Here is a 23,542-nt window from a genome sequence, read left to right on the forward strand (position 1 = left end):
GTAAAACACATAATAGTGGTACCTGGGGACATGGTTTAGTGAGCACGGCAGTGTTGGGTTGACAGTTGGACTTGATAGTCTTAGAGGTTCCCCCAGCCTTAGTGATTCTATGAATTTCTGGAGTTGCAGCATTTGAATTACAGCCAGGGCAGGGCAGTCCATCTGTAAACACTGTGATTCAGTCCATCGGTGCTTTTTGGGGCCTTAAATGTCGGTACTCAACTTCACAGGTAGCCCATTCATGCTTCAAACAAGTAGTCTCCTCCTTCTGCCTCTTTTCACAAGACACAGCAGACAAGACACAGCCACAGGTCCCCTGGCTCTTGCCTCCATGTTTCACTCTTCCCCTACCACACGTGAGTTTGCCTCGCCTTGCACAGAGCTTTCAGGCAGCGCGAATGCAGGTCGGCAAGACAACCGTGCATCTCTCAATGCCAACAGCACCTCAGTGCTTCTAGAACAGCACTCTCACATTGCACAAAAGCTGCATCCAGGCAGCTGAAGCTGGGGGCAGGCAGTGTTGCCGCACATGGGCAGCCCCAGCCAGCGCCTTGCCGGCAGCCAGCCTTTGCTGGGGAGCAGAGGGCAAGCATGGCAGTGATGGCAGGGCCCCCTTTGCTCTCATAGTCAGGGAAACCACAAGGCCCTAAGTGCTGACCCAGCTATGGAGGCCGAGATTCCCACAGGTGGGGGAGAGGGAGCATGCTGGGACTGTCCTGCCCGTGTCTGAAGCGCAGGTGCTGGGTGTCTCTGCGGTGCCTGGCGGTAAGTGTGCACCAGCACCTGGGGCTCTGTGACTCGGGCTTGTGGCGCTTGTGAGCCTGGCTTGTCAGCGGGAAGTTGTTCTTGTCAGGCTTCCAAGTAAGCAGCAGACAGATACTTACTCTTCTGAGCTGTTAACAGTTTGCCAAGAAAGCTGTCTGAACTCTGAAATTTCTCCTTTCATTGTCTGCCTTCCTGACCCTGCCTCCACCGACAGCAGGTCCCTCTTGTCAGGGGAGTGTCCTCCAGGCACAACAGTGGGAAGTGGAGGAGGGGAATTTTCACCTCCAGAAATCCTGTTTGGCAAGATAAGGATGTCTGGGCCTGTGCGAGGGATGGCAGAAGGCAGCTCCATAGAATCATAGAATCAACCAGGTTGGAAGAGACCTCTAACATCATCCAGTCCAACCTAGCACCCAGCCCTAGCCACTCAAGTAGACCATGGCACCAAGTGCCTCATTCAGGCTTTTCTTGAACACCTCCAGGGATGGTGACTCCATCACCTCCCTGGGCAGCCCATTCCAACGCCAATCACTCTCTGTGAAGAACTTCTTCCTAACATCCAGCCTGTACTTTCCCTGGCACAACTTGAGACTGTGTCCCCTTGTTGCTGGTTGCCTGGGAGAAGAAGCCACCCCCCACCTGGCTACAATGTGCCTTCAGGTAGTTGCAGACAGCAATGCAGCCAGGACTCCCGGACGAGGCTCTCCCGGAGACCGAACAAGATCATTTCTGTGGAGAGAGGGGGCAGGGCAGGGCAGGGCAGGGTAGGAGCCTGCACATAGTAACAGCTACTGGGTGGTTGATGGGTGATAGCTCATTAAGCTGTTGCAGCTCTATGGTAACAGCCGGTATGGTATCCACATCTAAAGCAAGCACAGAAGCTTTGATCAAGTTTGCTCTTATTACACTAATGGAGCTGAGCCCGACCTGGGCTCCTCGGGAGCTGGGGCCTTTGCAGCTTACAGAGTAAGCCCTGTCTCTGCTTCTACAGCATCACTTTTGTCATGTTGCCAGTTATTATGCCCCATCTCCATTTGGGCTAATCACAGAATGGTGGGTGTTGGAAGGAACCTTTGGAGATCATCTAGTACAATCCTCTTGCTGAAGCGGTGCTGGTTGCACAGGATCATGTCCGGATGTGTTTTGGATCTCTCCGGAGAAAGAGAAACCGCAGCCTCTCGAGGCAGCCTGTGCCAGTGGCCTGTCTCCTGCAAAATAAGAAAGCTTTTCATCATGGAATCTCCTGTATTCTAGTTTGTGCCCTTTGCCCCTAGTCCTATCACTGGGCACCACTAAAAAGAGCCTGGCCCCATCCTCTTGCCATGCAGCTTTTAGTATTGCGAAGTGTCAGTTTCACCATCCTCTGAAGCTATGTGCAGGCAACTGCTTTAGGTTGCCTTCTATACCATGGTCCTGTTGAAGAGGTTCTCAGAGACCCCACTCTAGTGCTGTATGGACCTGACTGTATAGTGATGCCTCTGTTGTATATGGAAAGAGCAGGGTTTTAGCAGCTTGTCTTGAATTATTTTTAGCAGATCCATGCATGCTTTGAGCTTACATGGAGCCCTTTTATGAGTGGGAAGAAACATAAAAAATGCTAAACTATTTGGTACATTGGCTTGTTTCCCTCTTTAAGATACAAAATAAGGCTAGTAGTTTGAACTCTCAAATAAAACCTATTAGCCACACTCCAGAACAAGCTACCTTTTTGCTTTGTGAAATGAACAGCTTTGGAAATGGTGTTTGAAGGCAGTTTTGTATCATACGCTTGACATACAGAAAGTAAGGTGTTTATTAATTACAAAAGATAGTTCTTCAGATGCTGTCTTTGGAAAAGGAGAAGACTTCTGGCCTTTAGGCATTTCTTTGAGGAAGAGGTGATCCAGCTCTGCTGAATCAATGAGTTTTCTTCCACTGACTTTATACGCTTTGGCTAATGTCCAATCTGACCTTCCTCGGTTTCTGTCTGGGTGTCTGAGCAGTTAGGTCATCTTTGGCAGCTGGTAATATATATTTTTAACACCAAAACGAATGCTGACATTCAGCAGGTTATCAAAACACAAGCTTGCATTACTGCAGAGAAAGCATTGCTGTTTATAAAGCCTAGTCTTGAATTTCTTCTCATCTCAGGGAACAGTGCTGTAAACAATGCAGGAGAAGAGAGGCACAGTTCAAATGCATCCTGACAGTGAGCAAGTCTGTATATACAGAAGTTTTAGGAGAAGTCTTTGTGAAGGATCTTTTTCACATAGGCTTCCCAAATGCTGCTGGGGTTGGTCACATCTTTTATATACCATACAAGTCAAGTCCTTGATAAAAGTGTATTTTTTTCTTGTCATTTGTGAAACTCATGACTTCTCCCCCAAACAAATGCTTTCCCTTTTCCCTGGAGCCTCCTTTGTCCATCTGCGTGAGGTTTCTGTGCCACAAAAGTCTAGTGATGGAGCAGTTACTACTGGCTCCAGGATAGACTTCAGTTCTGGTGCTGTCCATCTCCTACTGTGCTAGTTTGAAGCTAGCTAGAATGTTTTGGTGAGAAGAACTAGATCACAGGCTGTGAAAGGGAAACAGTGGTGATGTCTGCTTCACTCATAGGCTTGCTGAGAGGTGTAAGAGCAAGAATCCAAACATAGATAAGGGAGTCGCTCTCTGTCTGGGCTCTGAGCTGCATTTCTCTCTAACCTCACCCTCCGTCTCTCTGATTAATCCACTTGCTTCCTAACCTCCCTGGCCAACCCTCCATTCTTCCTTGGGGCACAAGGCAACGTCTAGAGTAAGGTAGAGGGGTGGGAGAAGGTGGAAGGGCGGTTGGGAGCCTCTCCTGGGGACTCAGGTTTCTGGGAGGGCTGCTGTGTTTCTGTATTAGCTTTTACCTTGTCTATTTCTGTCTATAACTGCATATACTGTAAATATCTGCTTGTATATTGTGCCAGCTGTAAATAATAAGCTTCAAATTTCCAGAGCTGGTTCAGTCTAGTCTGGGTGATCTCCAAAGTGTGGGGGTGTGGGTAACACCTAAACCATCACATTGACCTACCCTTGTCTTTTTCCTTAGAGGATGACCGTTGGAGGAAGTCAGTCTGCAAGTGAAGGTCTGTAAACAATTGTTAGAGGTGCAGTTGCTTCAGTGTGGTTCATAAAGTGGGACTCAGCCAGCATACAGGCTGTGCTGAAATTAGCACATCTGAGTTTCCTGTCATAACATATACTGTATACCATGCTGACGATCTTGGTTTCAGCATAGGTAATCACTGATACATTCTTTTCAGTGAGATTCATAGGTGATGATTACATGTACTGCATAAATTACTTCATTATTAAAATCAGGTCATTTGAGCCCCAAAACCATTAACATGCAAACTATTAGCATAATTTCATAAGCTAATAAATCAAGCACAGGAAAAGAATTAAGCGGTTCCTAGTGATAAGTGTTTCTTCAGAGATTAAGAAACACAATTTTCTTATGCATATATTAACATTTTAAAAGTGAATTCATGCAAAAGCAATTTTTCTGCATGTATAAAACTTATGTTTAATAATCTGTGTACTCAGCCTCCAGAGCTGTTTCAACATTAGTGTTTTTCCTCACATCACCGTGCAGCAATTTGACATTGAACCAGCTACCCTGTGTTGATACACTCTACCTGTAAAATTCTTTATGCCATTATTAAGCAGTCAAAGTTAAATAAATAAATAAAAGCTAACACATGATTTAGAAGAAAAATAGCTTGGGTCCATCTTGGATAATAAACTGTTCATCTGAGGTAAATTTTCTATTCTTAGTCTTAAGCAGTCCCAGCGAAATTGTAATTATCTCCATAATTGCAGTCTAGGACTGTGGTGGTTGTCATTTTATTAAAGTGGTGCATTAAAATTGATTTTATTCCCATTCCTTATGTAGTGTAATGTAATATTGGCAGGAATAATGCAGAGATAGGTTCTTCTATTCATTTTACTGGCTAGATTTAAAAGAATACAGCAATGGAAGTGTAATTATTTGGATACACAAAAGTTGCAGGGCAACAATGAAAATCCTATTTTCGATGAAACTGTAATAAGCAACAGATCACAGTGGCCAAGAATTTTACAATGTTACAAGACATCCATGATAAATTTATGTTTAGTTTCTTTTGTTTTCCAGCTCTTAACCTACTGTTTTGGTTTGTTTCGTGTATTTCTTTTCAATAGGAGGCAGCCAGTGATTTGCTCCTAGGAATAAGTGAACATCATGTTTTCAAAATGGGGCTCACCATATAGGGTATTTTGGGTCTCTGGGTTCCTACAGCCATAACACAGCCTCTTTCTAGCCCACATGTCAAAAATACTCAGCCTTTAGCAACTGCTTGTCCTTGATGCTGTTTAATGACTCAGTTGGCTAAGACAACACCACACTGAGAACTGCATTTTGAGGAGGGTTGGGTTTTTTTTGCTGCCCATCTCCCCGAACCAGCCTGTCCTGGGGGCAAACAGGGATCACCAAGAGTGCTAGGGAGGTGGTGAGGACATGCAAGAGGGGAAGTGTGGGGAGAACCCTTATCATGGCAGCTGGTTGCTGTTTCAGCCTTGCTGCAGTGTGAAGCCACAGTAGAGCCATAGTGTTGACCTGAGCACAGCTGTGGTGCGCAGCCAAGCATAAATGACATAGCAGCATAGTCAGTTCTCAGCTTATGTGGAAGAAAAGGCAATCAGGGACTGTGTTGTGGTCACTTCTGTTATAGGAGTGTAGCTTAAATGGTGGGTGACTTGAACTGTGTCTCAGAAGACCAAGAATTAATTGCTTAAATAAGGAATCAGCAGAGCACTGTCAGTGTGCAGCTTTCCATGTCTGTTGTCCCAGCCATTCTTATTCTGTGTTCCTTCTTCACCATTTTGTCTGTTGAGAAGTACAGGGCTTCTGTACATCTCCCAAATCATTAGAGTTCTCCTTACCTTTCCCCCTTTGGAGGCTCCAGTGACTCATTCCTCAATTACAGTCTCTTTTGCATCCTTTCAAAGCAAATACTGAACTACTGCTACGTCTGGCAGGTCTTTGGCTCGTTTATATGTGCATCGTATGTGCAGAAATCATTTGTGTTCATTGAGGATTCTCCTGGGGTGTGTGTTTCAGATATGCCTTCAGAAGACTTTATCAAAACTCCATCCCAGGTCATAAACTCATTTCTCAGTGCTTGTGTAATTAATTGCACTGAGGAGATGATGTGTCTAGTATAGGGTAGGTGACAACATCCACAGGAAATAATATGAGAATTTTCAAGTCAAAATGCCAGTAATTGCAGTAGAATGGTTATGGAGTATTTGGCAGTGTTGCTTTCTGTATTGCTGCAGCTGAATATTAAAAAGGAAATCTGAAGTCTCATCTGGACAAGTTGGCATGGTTTTGGAGATTTACAATGTAACAGTCCCCCTCGAAGACAAATGGAAGCTACTGTGTAAGTGCAAACTCCGACTTGATTGCTTTGTTCATGTATAGTAGAATCTCATTGAATTCAAGGGCAGATTACTCACCTGAATAAAATTTCTGGGTCAGGTTCCACATTTGCATGAATGAATGTGTACAAACAAGAATTTGAATTTCCAGGATTCTGCAGTAATTATTCTCAGGTATGACTGCTATCTTCCCTTTTAAAATGTTAGCAAGTCTTTTTCATGTGGAACACCCAATGTGAAGTACTTCCCTTAGCCAGGCAGTGCCCTGATTTTCAGCAGTGCATGAAGAGGAAGGTTCCTCCAGGCAGTGATTGGCACACCCACTCCTGGCTTCTGCTCTCACTGCCCCTTGGAGGACTCTCTTCCTCTCCACATGCTAGAGGCAAAACCTCAGAAGACATTCAGCAGGCAAAATGAAGGCATCTTTGCCCTAGTTCAATGAATGTTCTCCCAAGAGAACAACAGACTCATTTGGACCAGAGAATTTATGCTTTGCTGTTGGCTTTTTTTTTCCCATGGTCATTGTTCATACTGCCATATTTCATCTTTCAACCTATTTGTCTCCTTTCTTTGTAAATTGTGAGCTACTTGATTAAGCATAAACTTGTATAAGCTAGTTTCTTGTGTACCTGTTCATCAAGGTATCAATAGCAGTATTTCACTTAGTGAGCAGTGGAACAGGATACTTTAAAAGTCAGTATTTGAATGATGGTTTATTTATTACATTCCAAAAAATGTGTAGACATGACACACTGGGACATGATTTAATGGCCATGGTGGTGTCAGGTTGACTTGATGATCTCAGAGGTCTTTTCCAGCTGAAACAATTCTATGATTCTCTTCACTAATTTGACCACAGCTGAACTACTACTAGCATGGTCCAACTCTTGAAAGTGGAAACAAGTGGACTATGGCTGCCTGGCAATTGCAGTGCACGTAAGTGGCAGGAGGCTAAAGAAAAGTTCATCTCCAATGGACTTCCTTAATATGAAAAAATGCTTTATATGAAAGTGTGTTATAGGGCTGCAATTTACACACAGAGTTCAAAGCCAGGAAGGCCAGGAAGAGCCTGGCCAAAGCATTCACTTCTGATGTAGTCAGTTTTATGCCTGCATGACTATAGTGGCTGCTGTGCTACCATGTACTTCTGTAAACCATCCCAAGAAATGTGCCTGTCCTCCACAGCTGCAATCAGCTTTGGAATGCTTATAACCATAACATACCCAACAGCTTTGCTCTTTCTTTCCCACAAATCCAAAATAATTATGGAAATCCTGAGCTATTGCAGATTTTAGTCCAGGAAAATATCATCACCAAGAATCTTTCTCATGGCAAGAACGGCTGCTGATTTGAGGGGGTTGTCAGTTCTTTTTTCTTAAGGATCTCTGTCTACAGCACAAAACGAATGCTGCTTTATTTAATTCCAGAGCCTTGAGCAACCTGGTCTGGTGAATGGTGTCCCTGCCTGTGGCTGGGAAGTTGGAACTAGATGATCTTTAAGGTCCCTTCCCACCCAAACCATTATATGATGCTATGAAATCCAGCAGCAGAAGCTCTGTTGAGGACAGAGCGCTGGGTAAGAAGCAGCACTATGCAGTTGCCTTAAGGTGTTCAAAAGTAAACTCATTTTTTAAACTAAAACTACCATTTTCCTCTTTTTGAGATGTTTATTCACGCAGTTAACCAGCACATACAACATTTTGGTTAGAAGTAAGTAACTTTAGGTGGTTGAGGTGGAAACTAAAACCATCCACCAGAGGCTATTCCAGGACAGGAGGCATTTCCAAAATCCATTGGGGCCTCCATGAAAATGTGTGGCCCTTTCAATAATTTGCTTTATTACCAAATCCACTTGTTTACTAAACTAGTTACCCAGCTCAATCATTTCCCCATTTCTGAAGTGGCAAAGATTGTCTAGCCAAAAAGCAGATGTACAGTACCTGCTTCTTAATAAATAAATAAATAAATCCACAAACACCAAGATATGTGAAAGTATTTTCTGAGGACCAAAGCTTTGGTGCCATAAAGACTTCAAGAAAATGAGGATACATGCGGCTTTGTTGCCAATTCTCTGCTGCAAATCTGAAATTACTCTGTTGGAGGTGACTGTGGAATTTAAGTGCTCGCTGAAGATCTCTGGTGTGGTGTAAATGGCCTTGGATTATCAAAATGTGGTCCTCACCATCAAAAATCTGACCCTCAATGTGTGAGTCATGAATTGTGTTCACTCCATTCTCATTATTAGGAGTATATGAGCTGTATGAGCCAAGAATAAGAATCAGTTGATAAAAATGGGCACCCCTTAGTTACACAACAGGAGTCATGTATCATCTCCTTTTTCTTGTGGGATGATAAACATCATGTGAATGTATTTGAACTTTTCACTAGGGAGGGGTCTTACATCTCAAGGTATCTGAAAAATGATGAGACTAAGAACACAGCTGACTTTTTTAGGCTTAATTTTATTTAAATGGAATGCAGATGCTTACTTGAGACCTTAAGAATTTCTACCAAAAAAAAATATGCAAAACAATGTGATTCAGTGTTTTTTTAAGGTATTCAGAGAATCATAGAATCAACCAGGTTGGAAGAGACCTCCAAGATCATCCAGTCCAACCTATCCCCCAGCCCTAGCCACTCAACTAGACCATGGCACTAAATGCCTCATCCAATCTTTTCTTGAACACCTCCAGGGACGGTGCCTCCACCACCTACCTGGGCAGCCTATTCCAGTGGCAAATCACTCTCTCTGTGAAGAATTTCCTCCTAACATCCAGCCTATACCTCCCCCAGAACAACTTGAGACTCTGTCCCCTTGTTTTGTTGCTGGTTGCCTGGGAGATGAGACCAACCCCCACCTGGCTACAACCTCCCTTCAGGTAGTTGTAGACAGCAATGAGGTCACCCCTGAGCCTCCTCTTCTCCAGGCTAAACACCCCCAGCTCCCTCAGCCTCTCCTCATAGGGTTTGTGTTCCAGGCCTTTCACCAGCTTTGTCACCCTTCTCTGGACATTGTATTGCTACAATCTGCCTGTGCTTCATTTGCTGTTCTGTGACCTGCTCACCATGGATGGTGGAAAACCTTTTCCCATTTCATTGCAGGTGACCTGTGGTTCCAGATTCTGCCTCTAGAGAAGTTTTAAGAAGTTATTATTCAAATTGGAAGATTTTTAAGGTAAACTGCAGAGGATGCAGAGAATTGCTTCACCAAGGCCAGAAATTGAGCCCATGGGAATTAGCTGAATGGCTGTGCCGTATCTCCCATAGAAGAGTGACAGTGAGTGTTGGTTATTCTTTTCCGTGTGATCTGTGTTAGCTTACCTTTGTTTACCCATCAACCATGGACACTGTAGAGGAGCATGATGCATAGCAGTATATATTTTGGACATTCTGGAGGTATGATTTGCTTTCAGAAATGAGCCTTCAAAACCTATATATACAAATCTATCAGTGGCTTGTATTTCAAATAAACAGAGCCTTTGAAATTAACACTGCAGGATGTTTATAAACTGACTGATGCTTACCATCAGCTCATTCATTAGAAGACCATCCTCTCCTTTCAGTTGGCCCTCTGGGCATTTGGGACCCATTTTCAAACCACAGCACTTCCTACTTACTTTCTCAATACTCTTGGAATATTCCAAGACTGTCATCCAGAATGTGAAGATGGTCAGATATTGACGCTATGGCTTGGCTCAGTGCTGGTTGACCCAGGTCATTGAACTGTTTCAGTGTGCTAAGCCAGCAGGAATCTGACCCAGCAGGGAAAGAACTGGTGATTTTCTGGTAGGCAACCATATAGAAATACGCTGACTGTAAGTGTTGAAGCTGCTTGTGCTAGTTAGAGGCCAACTGTAGTATTTTAATGAGAAATATGATCATTGGTTGTAAAAGGAAAATAATGATAAAGTCTTTATCACTCACTGGTTTGCTAAAAGGGATAAAAAGCCAAAGTGTAAACAATTTGCACTTCTTTGCTTCTGAGCACTTGTTCCCTTCACATATCTTCTCTCTAATATCCTCCCTGAACCTTGGCTAACAGATAGCAAGTAAGCTTTGCTGATTGTTTTCTGTCTGAGAGAGAGAGAGGGTGGATTTGAGCTTCTTCTGGGCTTCTTTGGGAGGGAGTTTGGCTTTCTGTATTATTTCTAATTTGTATATAATTGTAAATACATATAAGTATATTGTGTATATATGCTTGTAAATCTAGTTCTGCTCTAAATATAGCTTCATCTTACTTCCAAGCTGACTGAGCTGGTCTGGTGAATTTCAGTAGTAGGGGGAAGAAGTTCCTTAACCCACTGCACTTGTGCAAGAATAAAGATGGGACAACTCTACTAGCAGAAGAGAGGGAGCTGGCTTGTCACCTGGCAGTTAAATCACCTGAAGCAAGATGTGGAACTGCAACCTTGCAGCAGGTAGCTACTGTGTGGTTTTCCACACCCAGCTGTTGATATGAGCTCCGTGCTGTCTGTTGAGAAACCTCTTTATCAGCATTGGCTATCAGATGTCTACATGTTATCATGACAGAGAAAGCCTTATCTTGCACTAGAGGCAAATACTACTGCAACACAGAACTATGTTTTAGGACATGTGAAGAGAAAGTAGAATGAGAGGCTTATTTTAACCAACTGATATATATATGTAGGTTTATACTTTTCATTACATGTATTCTGTAAAGAGGACCAATATCAGTGGGTAAACATACTGTTTACTGCTGCATGTCCTTTACACCTCTTTAAGTCTTGGACACGGAGAACTCTGGTATTGAATATGAAACCCTTATTTTCAGGCACTTCTAAACAAGGACAGCCCAGAAAGTTAAGGCAAGTGAGGTTATAAATGTGATTTTCCACAAACTAAAGTGCATTAAAAGGCTTCTGTGTGGTTTGGTTCCTTCAGAGGCAGTGCAGCTGTAGACTTGCTCCAGGATTGAGCTCACTTCCTCTTATTGATTGCTCTTAAATTTAGGGGCTTTTAGAAAAACCTCAAGAGTGAGGTAAATAAAGTTGAAATATGTGTCTCTTCTAATTAAATGCTAAAGGGAAGAGGAGAATGTCTTACTAAATTACATGCCTAGGTATAGTTTGGAAGTATACATTACTAATGTAATCTCTCCTGCTGCAGTTGATGAAAGTCCCAACAACACTTGTCTAGAAAGTATCTTGGGAGCTGTATTCAACATGAAAACCTCAGACAAATCAGGGAAGATACTTTCTGGAGTGCTTCCAAAGTAAGTGAACAAAATGTTTTTAAATATTTTACCAATATTTTACTAATATCTATTAATAAATTATCCTGGAGAGGAAAAGGCCTAGAGGGAATCTTATCCATGTGTACAAATACCTGATAGGAGGGAGTAAAGAATACAGAGCCAGACTGTTCTCACTGGTATCCAGGGAAAGGATAAGAGGCAAAGGGCACAAACTGAGATAAAGGAAATTCCATTTAAACAGAAGAAGCCTTTTTTCCCTGTTATCTTGGTTATAGAGATTGTGCTGTCCATGTCTTTGGAGATAATTCAAACTGCAACTGGACATGGCCCTGGGTAACCTGCTGCCTTGTGCACTATGCTTTGAGCAAGGGGTTGGACCTGACAGTCTCCAGAGGTCACTTACCACCACTGCCAGTGCAACATTTCAATGTTTAGAATTTCCTCTTACACAACTGAAAATGTTAAGATTGGAGGTTAATTACTGGATCATCTTTTCTGTAGCATAGTAAAAAGGGATGGTTCAAATGTAAGTGGTCCTTTTGAATAACAATGGGAAATTAAAATGTTGTGCCAGCAGTTGCTTCCTAGAACTCAGGTTCAGTTGTCAATGATCTGGATGTTGAGTTTACCTTTTGTCTGCAGGAAGAATTCTCTCTGAATCTAAAGGAATTCTTTATTTTGGATGATGTGCAACATACTCCTTTTGACAATACTATGCTGCAGTATGTTAAAAATGGAATATAACCATAATGGACTTCAGCACTTTCAGTAGTGGTAGCATTAAGCCCAAACTGGCTTGTTTAACATCTCTGTTCAAATGCACTGGATTTTCTGTCTTGCTAAGTAATCCAGATGTAAAAACACCAGTTTAAGAAGAGCTGTAGCCACCTAATGGAAGTGTGCAAAGATCCAGAATGGTGGAAAGCAGCAGAACTTCTCTTAATCTTGTCTACTGTGTATATTTATCTCTGTTCACTCATCTATGTGCCTTCCCTCCCTCCCCAGCTGCCACCACACAGATGGCATTTCCAGCAAGATAAACAGTTCAGATTCAGTACACTATTTGTTGTCTAGAAATGCTAGCAGATGACAGGGAGAGGGAGTCAAAAGGAGGGCTAGCTCCACATTTTTCAGCTCATGTTTTGCCCTTTATTCTCCTCAATCACAGCTGAGAGGTCCAGGGGATGGCCAGGGGAAAGGGAACGAGGAAGAGTGTGGTCATATGCATATAGTGACCTTTGATACATTCAGAGGCTTACAGGATTTCAGTTTCTATCCTATGCAGCTATTTCCTTCTAACTCTGTAACAGCTTTAATTTATTAAGCAGATGAAAAAAAATGGGGTTTGTTTGCCCTAGAAACCAAGTAAAAACAATGTGGAAGAGGAAGATATTGCTGCAAAGTTGTTACTATTAAAGCCAGACACAAAGTGGAATGTTTGCAGCACTTATGAACTAATAACAAGCTAACAAATCAATTATTTTTAACTCATGAATTGCTACAAGGATGATTGCAGAACTTGAGCATCTCTTCTGTGAAGAAAGACTGAGAGGCATGGGGCTGTTTAGTCTTGAGAGGAGAGGGCTGAGAGGGGATCTATCAATGTCTGTAAATTTAACTGTGCTAAACTTTCACTGCAGGGGCTGAAATCTCTGGGAAAACAAATGTGTGCCTCAGTGAAAAGTTTCAGATAAAGTGATTTTGTGGAGCAAGACTAAGGTTGCTGGCTTCAGGATCTTAAACATATTATTGCAGCTATTTTTTTCTGGGGACCTGTGGTACATGGAATCATAGAATGAACCAGATTGGAAGAGACCTCCAAGATCCATGTGCTGCAAGAGTTTTATTAGCTGCCTTGCGAAAATCCATTCAAAACACCACTCAGAGTAAGGCTGCTGGAAAATACTCGTTCACAGAGAGAAGAGCTGCTGCTGCCCAGCTGCAGCAGGGTCACTGGGACACCCGATCTGCCAGAAGAGACAGATGTCTTTCTCAGTGACTCAGGCTGGAGCACTTTAAGCAGGTACTGGCCCATCTGCTTGGTGCCGCGCCCGTGTCTCAGATGTCATGGCTGATCAGCTGCATGTTCAAGCACTGGTCCAGTGAAAATTCAGGGAAGCAGTGCCATGCACTGACAGTGCCATCTCAACAGACATTCCCAGCCCTCTTTCAGCTGTTCTTGTAAAATTGGGTCCGGGGCCTTGTAACATCCTGGACCAGCCCCCTGCGAGTTCAGTGCGTGGATGGCTGTAGCTAGGTTTGCTAAAGGACAGCTAACTGTTTGTGCCTTGACCATCAGGGAGATGCTTTTTTCCCAGACACTTAATTTTTCTCTTGCTTTGTTACATGTGGGTGTCATAAGGAGACCCAACTGCGTTTGTACAACGTTCTGCAGCCAGGAGAGCAAAGAGAGCAGCTGAGGGCTGGCATCCTGCCCTGCAGAATGCAGACAGCTGCAGCTGGTAATCCCCTGAATTGCCACTGTAGGGTTTGATAAAGCTGCTGTGGTAGAGCACTTCATGCTCTGTGCTTGCTTTACTACCATCTTAAAAGGTAACTAAGTCTTAATAAGGCTTATTGTATAAAGACAAGTCGTTGCTGATGTTGTGAGCACTTCATTACGTGCAAGAAATGTAGTGATATTTCTGTTTTGTACCAGCAGCACAATTCTTTACTAGTAGATAAGGGAAATTTTCTCCAACTGCTAGGGTAAAATCTCCTAAATTAGAACCAGAAAACACAAGACTATAAAATCAAACAGCTTTCTTATAGTCCATAGATCTCTCGTGGTAACCTGTACCAGTCACTTACAAACACACATCTGTGTTTGTAACTAGAAATTAGTTGAACTTGAAAAAGGAGGAGTTTTTTGAAAGTGGTGTAAAGGTACTTCATGGTCTTTGTGTGCTATAAAGAGTTTCTGTGTAGGAACAGCTCTGGAGTGCTGGTGTTGCTTTTCACATGTAGTTCAAGCCTCCTGGAGGTCTGTCAGGTTTCTTATAAAAGGTCTATGAAAAGTTATGTATGAAGAGCCAAGGAGCTTTGATTTGTCACATAAAGCTCTGCACTGTCACTGGGAAGGAAAACTAGAAGTCTGCAGACTAATGCAGACTGCAAGACACTGATTTGGTCTACATTTGTGCTATAAATGACTACACGCCAATTTCCCATGGAGGCAAGCATGTGTGTTTGTCCATGGTGGTTGTAGTCACCTTCTGGATTCTCAGGTTGGTTTCTCTGTGACCTCAATTCCTGGGATGCCAATAAGCCAAAAATTCTAAATTAATGTAGGTAGCACATGACAAAGCTTGCAAGCAGTTTTGGAGCCATGTGTGGATTAGGTGAATATATAAGGTTTGAATAGGCAAATAAAGCTGGTGGGGGTGGGGGTGGGGGGTGGAGAGAGGAAAGATCATTCTAAAAAAGGCCACAAACCAGCAAAAAAACCCCAAGCTCTGCTTCTTTCTCCTGTCTAATTAAATTTTAAGACCTCCCTTTTTAAACAGCATATGGGACACAGATTTCCCATCTGGGGATCAGTTAGATACGTGTCTCTGTGTTATTCGAGTTCCAGCTGATTAAGCCATAGCATATACCAGAAGTTTCCTGTGATATTTGTAGGGACTACCAGGGGCAGGAAAGCTAGCCTGGAGCTTTTTGACAAAATGAGTTTCATCCAAAAATGCTTCTATTTGTCTAAGCTGAAACTTTGTAGGAAATATGTCAAATAGGATTTCAAAGCCCTGAAAAGAATAGATTTGATAAAAGAAGATTTTGACAGTCTAAATTAAGGATTCTGGTTTTCTGTAAAGTAGCTTTTAGTTACAAAACATAAGCTAATTCTGTTACAGTTGAAAAGTTTTTTGAATCAGCCAATGAAATATTTCTACTGATTTGTTTTTTTTAACTTTATTATTACTTTTAGTTCCTAAACTTTGTCAAGGCTTTGATTTTTTTTTCCTTCACAGTTTTAAGAAAGAACTTTCTGCAGGATGAGAAGGAGTCCAAATCCAGGCCTAGTTCACTCAGTTATATTTTAGAGATTTGAAAACTCATCAGAAAACAATGAAGAACCACATAACTATGCCCAGAAAAATACAAATGAGGTATAGAGTTGTTCTAGGCCAAGTGCAGCGCTACAGGCTGGGGACAGAATGGCTGGAGAGCAGCCAGGAAGAAAGGGACCTGGGGGTACTGGTGGATAGTAGGATGAAGATGAGCCAGCAGTGTGCCCAGGTGGCCAAGAGAGCCAGTGGCATCTTGGCCTGCATCAGGAACAGTGTGGTCAGTAGGACAAGGGAGGTTATTCTTCCCCTGTACTCAGCACTGGTCAGGCCACACCTTGAGTGCTGTGTCCAGTTCTGGGCCTCTCAATTCAAGAGAGGTGTTGAGGTGCTGGAACATGTCCAGAGAAGGGCAATGAAGCTGGTGAGGGGCCTGGAACACAAACCCTATGAGGAGAGAAGAGGAGGCTCAGGGGGGACCTCATTGCTGTCTACAACTACCTGAACAGAGGTTGTAGGCAGGTAGGGGTTGGTCTCTTCTGCCAGGCAACCAGCAACAGAACAAGGGGACACAGTCTCAAGTTGTTCTGAGGGAGGTCTAGGCTGGATGTTCCTCCTTCTAGGAATAAGTTCTTGCCAGAGAGAGTGATTTGCATTGGAATGGACTGCCCAGGTAGGTGGTGGAGTCACTGTCCCTGAAGGTGTTAAAGAAAAGGCTGGCTGAGGCATTTAGTGCCACGGTCTAGTTGAGTGGCTAGGGCTGGGTGCTAGGTTGGACTGGATGATCTTGGAGGTCTCTTCCAACCTGGTTGATTCTATGATTCTGTGATTCCACTTTCATTTCATAACTGCTCCCTAGCCTTTAACCATTCTTTAGCAGGTATAGGGCTGGTAGGATTCTTATCAGGTATGTACTTCAACATGTAAAGCACGAGTAATTGGGATCCATTATTTTAGCAACTGCTCCTGCTTCTGTTTAATGACTAAATGAATGCAAAATGTTTTTTCTTCCTTCTAGCTGAGTTATTTAATTTAGGGGTACTATAGATAAATGCTTACAGAAGTCATTCCTTATAACCACAGGAAACCTTGTCTTGTTTACATCTCTCTTTCATACAGTAGTGCAATACCTTTTGCATTTTTTCCCAAGGTTACACGGAAAGCAACCTGGTATGTTAACAATGGTGTCTTATGGAATTGCAGTGGAATGGAAAAACTCTCTCTAGCTGTATGTCCTGAAAAAAATATTGGCTAACTTCAAGTTATGGTGTCTCCTAAATGACTGCAATTTGCTTCAGTGATTGAAAATGCAAAAACATATTTGCATTTTATTTAAAAGCAACACCTTTCCTATAGGTGATGAAGTGTAAAGCATTTTGTGCAGTTCTTTGGCTTAGAGATCAGAGTGAAGGAAAACTGAAGTGTGCAACTGGAAGTAAGCTATTTAAGCCTCAGGGCTTTCACTGGGAAGAAACATAGAAGATGCATGTGTAGTTGTGCACATTTCCTTGGGTATATGGGAAAAAGCTAACAGAAAGTTTCTGTCCTTGCAAAAGAGCACCAAGAGAATTTTTGCTAGCAGAATCTGAAAGAAACAGAAATATGGGAGTTGCAATTAACAAGATGAATTAAATTGGCCAAGGAATTCATGCAGACATTTCACATTCTTAGATAAAGAGTGGCAATCACAGTATGATTTTCTTAGGGAGCTCTAAAATTGCAGTGGACCTCAAGTCTAGTTCCATCAAAACAAATGATGAATCTCATGAGCGCATCCTGTTGCTGGAGCAGTTTGCCCGGTGGTAGAACCTCTGAAGGTACTTGAGAGGGAAGGACTGGACAGAAGCTCAGTCCTATCTTTGCTGTTAGCTGAGGTAGTGTTTTTTGTGACAGTGAATTTAGAAAACATCTGGGTTTAACTGTGAATAGACCTTCTAGCATTTCTCTAAGCAGGTGCTTGACGGTTGTGCTTTACAAAGTTCATTCCTAGGTGCTGGTCATGGGAGAAACTACTCCCTTCCTAGCTTAGTTTCACAGAGGCTTTGGGTTACCTCAGCCCCAAGACAGCAGGAGATGAATAGTGTACTGCTATCCATGAAGATGAAAGCTGCAGCTCGCACAGCTGCGTTGGCTTACTTTTTTACTTTACTGTGTAGGTCTTAGGAGGCCTCCTTTAAGCAAAGGGCTGCAGGAAAGTGAAACTGCATGCTCTGTGCCATAGAATCTCTCTTCTTATTTCCCTTCTGCCATAGAATCTCTCTTCTTATTCCCTTCTGCCTATAGCAATTGGGGTCCAAGAATCTTGGTAAACGGTCAGGGAACAGTCTGGTGTGCAATGAGCTCATTGAAAACAGCCATTTCCTCAAGGCTTTGCTGTATCAGCCAGCATGGTACAGACTGGGCAGATCCTCAGCTGCTGTAACTTGTCATAGTTCTGTGGAACTTAGTGAACCTTGACCAATTCGTGCTATGTGAGGGTTTCACTGACAGAGTGAATATGAAGGGACATTTTTTACTGATTCATTTTTCATGACAGAGACCCAAGACCATTTTTATATGAGTTCTGTAGCTGTGGGGTTCCTTCAGTTACTTTTAAATAAATATAGATAATGGTAAATTTCTATGATCCTTGCACTTCTGTATATGAATATAATCTTCATTTTCTATGCATACTTATCCACTTGCAGAGGTCTCTCTTTCCCCCCTCCACCCCAGTTTTTAATTGTGTTTGATCTGAGAATTAAGCTTCTTCCAGTTTAATGACACATTGCAATTTTCTTGTCATTCCACCTGCTGGGAAGAAGAGAGTATTTTCTTCTTATACAGGGATGAAGAATTATTTTCTGTCATCTCATGTGTGGTGTCACTTTTTACTTTAAGAGTTAAAGACCATATGCAAGTTTAATTCTGCTTTCTCTTTTCTTTACATTACCATCTCTCTTAGTTACCTTTTCATAGTTTCTTTGAGTTTAATTCTTTTTGGAGCCCTTAACTGACTCTTATTCAGGTTGATCTGAATCCACAGAAGGCTTTCCACAAACTTCAGGAGCTACTTAAGAACACCATGTAAGAAGAGCTACAGCAGCTAAGGCTAAAAGAAATATCCATCTAGGCCAGTATCCTGGCTCCTGCAAGTGATCAGAAGTGGAGGACAACTACTTGAGTCTATTATAACATCATGATCAAAGAGTGTAGTGATAGCTACCTGTCATATATTCCCAGCTTCTAGCTACATGACTCCCAAAGACAGAGGTAGAGCCTTTCTATTTCATAGGTCCCAGTGCATTAATTTGTCCAAGACATCTTTAAATCATGTCAAATCCTATAAGCCACAACATTTTGTGGCAATGAAATATTATATGAGGGAATACCTCTGGTTTTATCTGTTTCAAATTAGTTAATGATTTGATGCATTCTTGTTCACTGCCTTTCATGATACAAAAACTTCCATTCCCTGTTTGACCTAGGTTTGCTATTCATGGTTGTAAAGACTTCTCTTCTTCCCCTTTCCTTGCAGAACAGTCGTAGTTTTGGTTGTTCTTTGAAATTGCTACTGCTTAGTTTCTCTGTTCCTTAGAAACTTACTGATAAATAGTTTTCAGTGATCTCTCCAATTTATCTTGTATTAAGAATGTTTCCAACAAAGGAACCTCCTTGAGTTTATAGCAAATAGGGATGCAAAGAATTCCTTCAGTTCACGGCCATGGTTTTCTCTCTCCTGTGTGCTCCTTCTGTATCTTAGCAATCTACTGCTCCTGCTCTTTGACAGATATCCTTGCACATTAACTTCAAGTTTTTGATGGTTGTCAATATCTTTTGGGGCATATGATGTGGGTTTGGTTTATGATCTTCTTTTCCCTTCAACTTTTTCTTTTTCAATAAACTTCCTCTGTTTAACCATGGCAGCTTTTCCTAAAGTATTTACTCCTGAGACTTCAAGCTGCTGGGAAGTGTCTTCCTCTTGGGGCTGTTACTCTTGATATGTCTTTTACAGGCTTCCACTTTGTTTCCCTTAAATTTGATCACTACCATAGTGGATTCCTTAATTGGTTTCTGTTGGGGTTTTGCTTTTGTTTTAATGCTCATATATACATAGTAAGTCTAATTTCATTACAGTTAGTGTAGCTGTTTGGTATAGAAGAACTCAAGTGGCAAATACTGCGGCTATGGATGCTTTCTCCCCAATTATTTTTCCTTTCATTTAAGCTGATGTGTTTGTCTACAGTTTCAAATTATTCTGAACAAAGTTTTCAAATGGAAGATATTACTTTTTTCCCTCTTAATTGTTACCTTTGTTTGTTAGGAGAATTGTTATCATTTACAATATTTGTCTTTCCTAAGAGGGAGGTGTTCGAGTTCTTTGACACAACTAGCAGCTGGTGAGTGTCAGTAGCTTAATCTGCAGGGTAGATACTAGTGCATTGCTTGGCAGTATCCCAGCAGTTGCTGTGTGGTGTGCTGCACAGGATGATAATGCATAGGATCATACAATTGTGGAAAGTTTTGGGTTGGAAAGGACCTGTGAAGGCCATCTAGTCCACCTCTCTTGCAGTAAGCAGGGACATCTTTAACAAGATCAGGTTGCTCAGAGCCCTGCCCAACCTGACCTTGAACATTTCCATGGATGGGGCATCTACCACCTCTCTGGGCAACGCGTGCCGGTGTTTCACCATCCTCACTGTAAAAGTTTTCTTCCTCATATCCTCATTGTAAAACTTTTCTTCCTTATATCTGTTCTAAATCTCCCTGCTTTTGTATAAAATCACCACCTCTTGTCCTGCCACAACTAAATGGAGTGCCACCATCCTTATTACAAGCTCCCTTTTAGTAGTGAAAGGCCACAATAAGGTCTCCCTAGAGCCTTCTCTTCTCAACCATTGCAGTATTTTGGAGCAGGAGCATAGGAACACCAACATTCCAGGGAGGCTGGGGTTTACAGTTTCCCTCTGACCAAGCTGTCTGTGACAAGTACCATCCAGAACTCCTTCATAAAACTGCAATAGACATTAACAATGACCTAGAGGCATATGGAGAGTTGGGCAGGCTGCTACATGAGGCATGCTAACTGTAAAAAGCCAAAGTAAGGAAAGCAACTTGTGAGAGTGCTACCAGAATATATCTGTCATTTAAATATATATTGTCCTAGTGGGTCTGCACTTTATTAATGGATATACCTTACTTGAAGTGCTCTGGCTGGCAGTCCAGCAGGCAGGAAAATTTCATCCAAAAGATATGGACTTGTATCTGTATCTGAGGTGACGAGAGCTAATCTGAAAGAGAGGAAAACACAGTAGATCATTATATGCTTCTGGAAGAAATTAAAACCTGAAATACTTTTTGTTTGTTTGTTCCTAAATTCAGATACTTAAAAGCAAACTTGCATCCCTAGTATATTTTTTGGTGTGGTTGTTGGGTTGGGCTGGGTTCTCCTAACAAAATGCACCATGTATTTTCTTATCAGCTTTTACATCAAACTGTTACAACAGCAGTAAGTAGGCAAAATGCAGAAACTATCCTAATTTCCCCTGGAATGTGCCCTACAGTATCAAGTAGAGGTAGAGTGCTATAAACACATTACAGTGTTCACAGAATTGCCTAATACAGCTTTAAAAGATGGAAAGGCTCAGTTCTGGTTCGGGGCAGTGCAGCAGACTTATGAAGCATACTGGGAAAGTCACAAGCACCATCAACCTCAGAGAATTTAGGACAGTAGTATAATTACAGTAATGCACAAATGAATGAAATTCCTATTTTGAAAGACTTCCTTGTCTTCCCCTATGCTCCATCTCAGTAAAAGAGACTTTACATGTATGCAAGCAAGGACTTGAAACCTAGCTTTATCCTGATCAATTTGCTTGTCCTGCCCCTTGACAACTTTAAAACAGCCTTTGAAACCTTCAAAGGATTCAAACACACTGTTGCAGAACCAAGATTACTTTTTTTCCCCTCTTTTTTTCCCTTGTAAGTCTTTAGTGCTGAGCTGTCCCAGAACCTATGCAGAAATAATCCCCTGCCAAGGTATGGGATCCAATACGCCTGTAACCACTCAAGCTTCAGGTTACCTGGGAAGTGAAAAAGGCATTCTTAACTATCCTTAAACATGCTGAGAACATCCTTTCTGTTTCAGCAGAAATTAAAGCCTGCAATCAAAGATCAAGCTGCAGCAAGAACATTCCCTGTATACATTTTGATCTGGATATTGTCAGTAAGTGAAGTGAACCTGGCTGAGCTTTAGATGACAACTTTTTGTCTCTTAGTAGAGCAATCCTGTCTCCTGCCAGAGGCCACAATTCCTCTCTCATTTTGTTGATCCTTGCCCAGTTTGCTTTGTGAGATGAGGACCAAAGGCACACGAGTGAGCCCAGTCTTTTGAGGTATTTTCCATCTTTATCTCCAGTGACATCAGACAGAAATGCACGCGTATCTCAGCTTCAGTGCCTTCTTTAGGACTTCCAAGTCAGTTCTTCAGCAGCACAGTCCAGAACACCTGCAATAGTTCATAGTCAGTAAGTGACTTAAGCTGTATTTAATAGTCTAAACCAGAGCTGTTGCGACATTACAGTGATACTGTCCAAACCGAGGTCTTTATATAAAGCGCAGTATTGTTTGCCAGACTGATGTTAACATGCATGATTTAAATGATGACACAAGCAAAAACTCTGCTCTAAAAGGGAGAAATTATAGATACCAAAATATTATCTTTCCTCTTGCCAATGAGAACAGCTGTCAGGATGGGGTTTACTGACAAAAATTTTGGCCAGCAGACACAGGTTATCATTTTCCCTCTGAAATCCAGGATTAGCAAAACATGCCCTTTTTTTTTTCATTTATCGGAAGGTTTGTGCCTTTCATCTGGTCAAATTTAGCGTAAAAGTGAAAAGAATATCAAAGTTACAGGCACCAGAGGGAGACTGTTAATGTGGTAACAAAGGGCATTTGGCCAGTTAAAATAATAAAAGCCTATGCAGCGTTCCCAGCGATGGCTGAAGCCCAATTAGTACTTTCCAAGTAGAGCCACAATATTCCTTTCCAGTTTATGCGGTTTGGCATGATTGAGAGTGAGTAAACTTACTTTCCTACAAGGGAAAAATATAATTAAGAGAAAAAACAAGGTCATGCAGTATTATTCTTTAAGTAAGCAATAGCACACCATGGGCTGTTCATTAAAGAGTCAACATTCATACACCTTCAGCAGGCTGAGGCAGAGGCAAAGCAATGTCTACATATATTATCTTAATACATATATTATCTTAATAAACCTCTATGCAAGGGTAGAATGCTCATTGATGTATCATTTCCTTACTAGATTCTTTTAGGGGAACATATATTCAATGGTCATGTAGATAGCACTCACTTACAGTAGTTAAGGAGTACCCTTTCTGTTAACATTTTTTACTTTTAAGTAAAGTGGAGATTTGCTATTTTCTTGTTTGAGTACCTGGGGTTTCTTGGTGCTGCTGCTCACATACAGTAGTTAAGGAGTACCCTTTCTGTTAACATTTTATACTTTTAAGTAAAGTGGAGATTTGCTATTTTCTTGTTTGAGTACCTGGGGTTTCTTTGTGCTGCTGCTCACATACAGTAGTTAAGGAATACCCTTTCTGTTAACATTTTATACTTTTAAGTAAAATGAGGATTTGCTGTTTTCTTGTTGTTTGAGTACCTGGGGTTTCTTTGTGCTGCTGCTAAAGGCAGAATGGTTTGGAATATTTCTTAATTAAACTAATTAAGTTTGTTAAAAGGACTTTCGACCTGGATACGCACAACAAAAGCCTCTAGAAGTCCACTCTTATTTATAATAATCCACTTCCCAGTACTCTGAAAGTGACACAAAGCCTGCAAAGGCTCACCAAAGCTGAAAGTAAAGTCACAAGACTGGAAAATTCTCTCTTGTTGTTGATAGTGTCTTTAAAGTGAACAGACTCTCCAGCTGAAGCTCAGAGAGAAAGGAAAACATGTAATGCAAAAGAAAACATGGTGACCCAGGGTAAATGTATGCTACGATAGCAAAATTAAAGCAGCCATGCTGAGACATCAGGTTTATGCTCTCCTAGTGATGCTGCTCGTGAGAAAGCAGAGCAATCTGCCAGAAGGAAGATGGAAAAAGAAGAAAAAGTAAAACTTCAAAAGC

At 41.9% G+C, this 23,542-nt stretch overlaps 1 long non-coding RNA gene across 7 annotated transcripts in view; it reads right to left on the minus strand.

The window, feature by feature from the left end:
• Nucleotides 1-1,879: 1,879 nt before the first annotated feature.
• The window catches only part of LOC135184873 (uncharacterized), a 38,017-nt gene continuing 16,354 nt past the window's right edge, over nt 1,880-23,542 (minus strand). For 2 of the 7 annotated variants that reach the window (XR_010306239.1, XR_010306238.1), the window contains 2 exons: nt 21,632-21,898; nt 18,218-20,681 (listed from right to left, as the gene is read on the minus strand). This is a non-coding gene — a long non-coding RNA (uncharacterized LOC135184873). The other 5 variants (XR_010306242.1, XR_010306244.1, XR_010306243.1 and 2 more) reach the window with 5 other exon arrangements.

Source organism: Pogoniulus pusillus, chromosome 21 (genome assembly GCF_015220805.1).
Source record: "Pogoniulus pusillus isolate bPogPus1 chromosome 21, bPogPus1.pri, whole genome shotgun sequence".
Lineage (NCBI taxonomy): Eukaryota > Metazoa > Chordata > Aves > Piciformes > Lybiidae > Pogoniulus > Pogoniulus pusillus.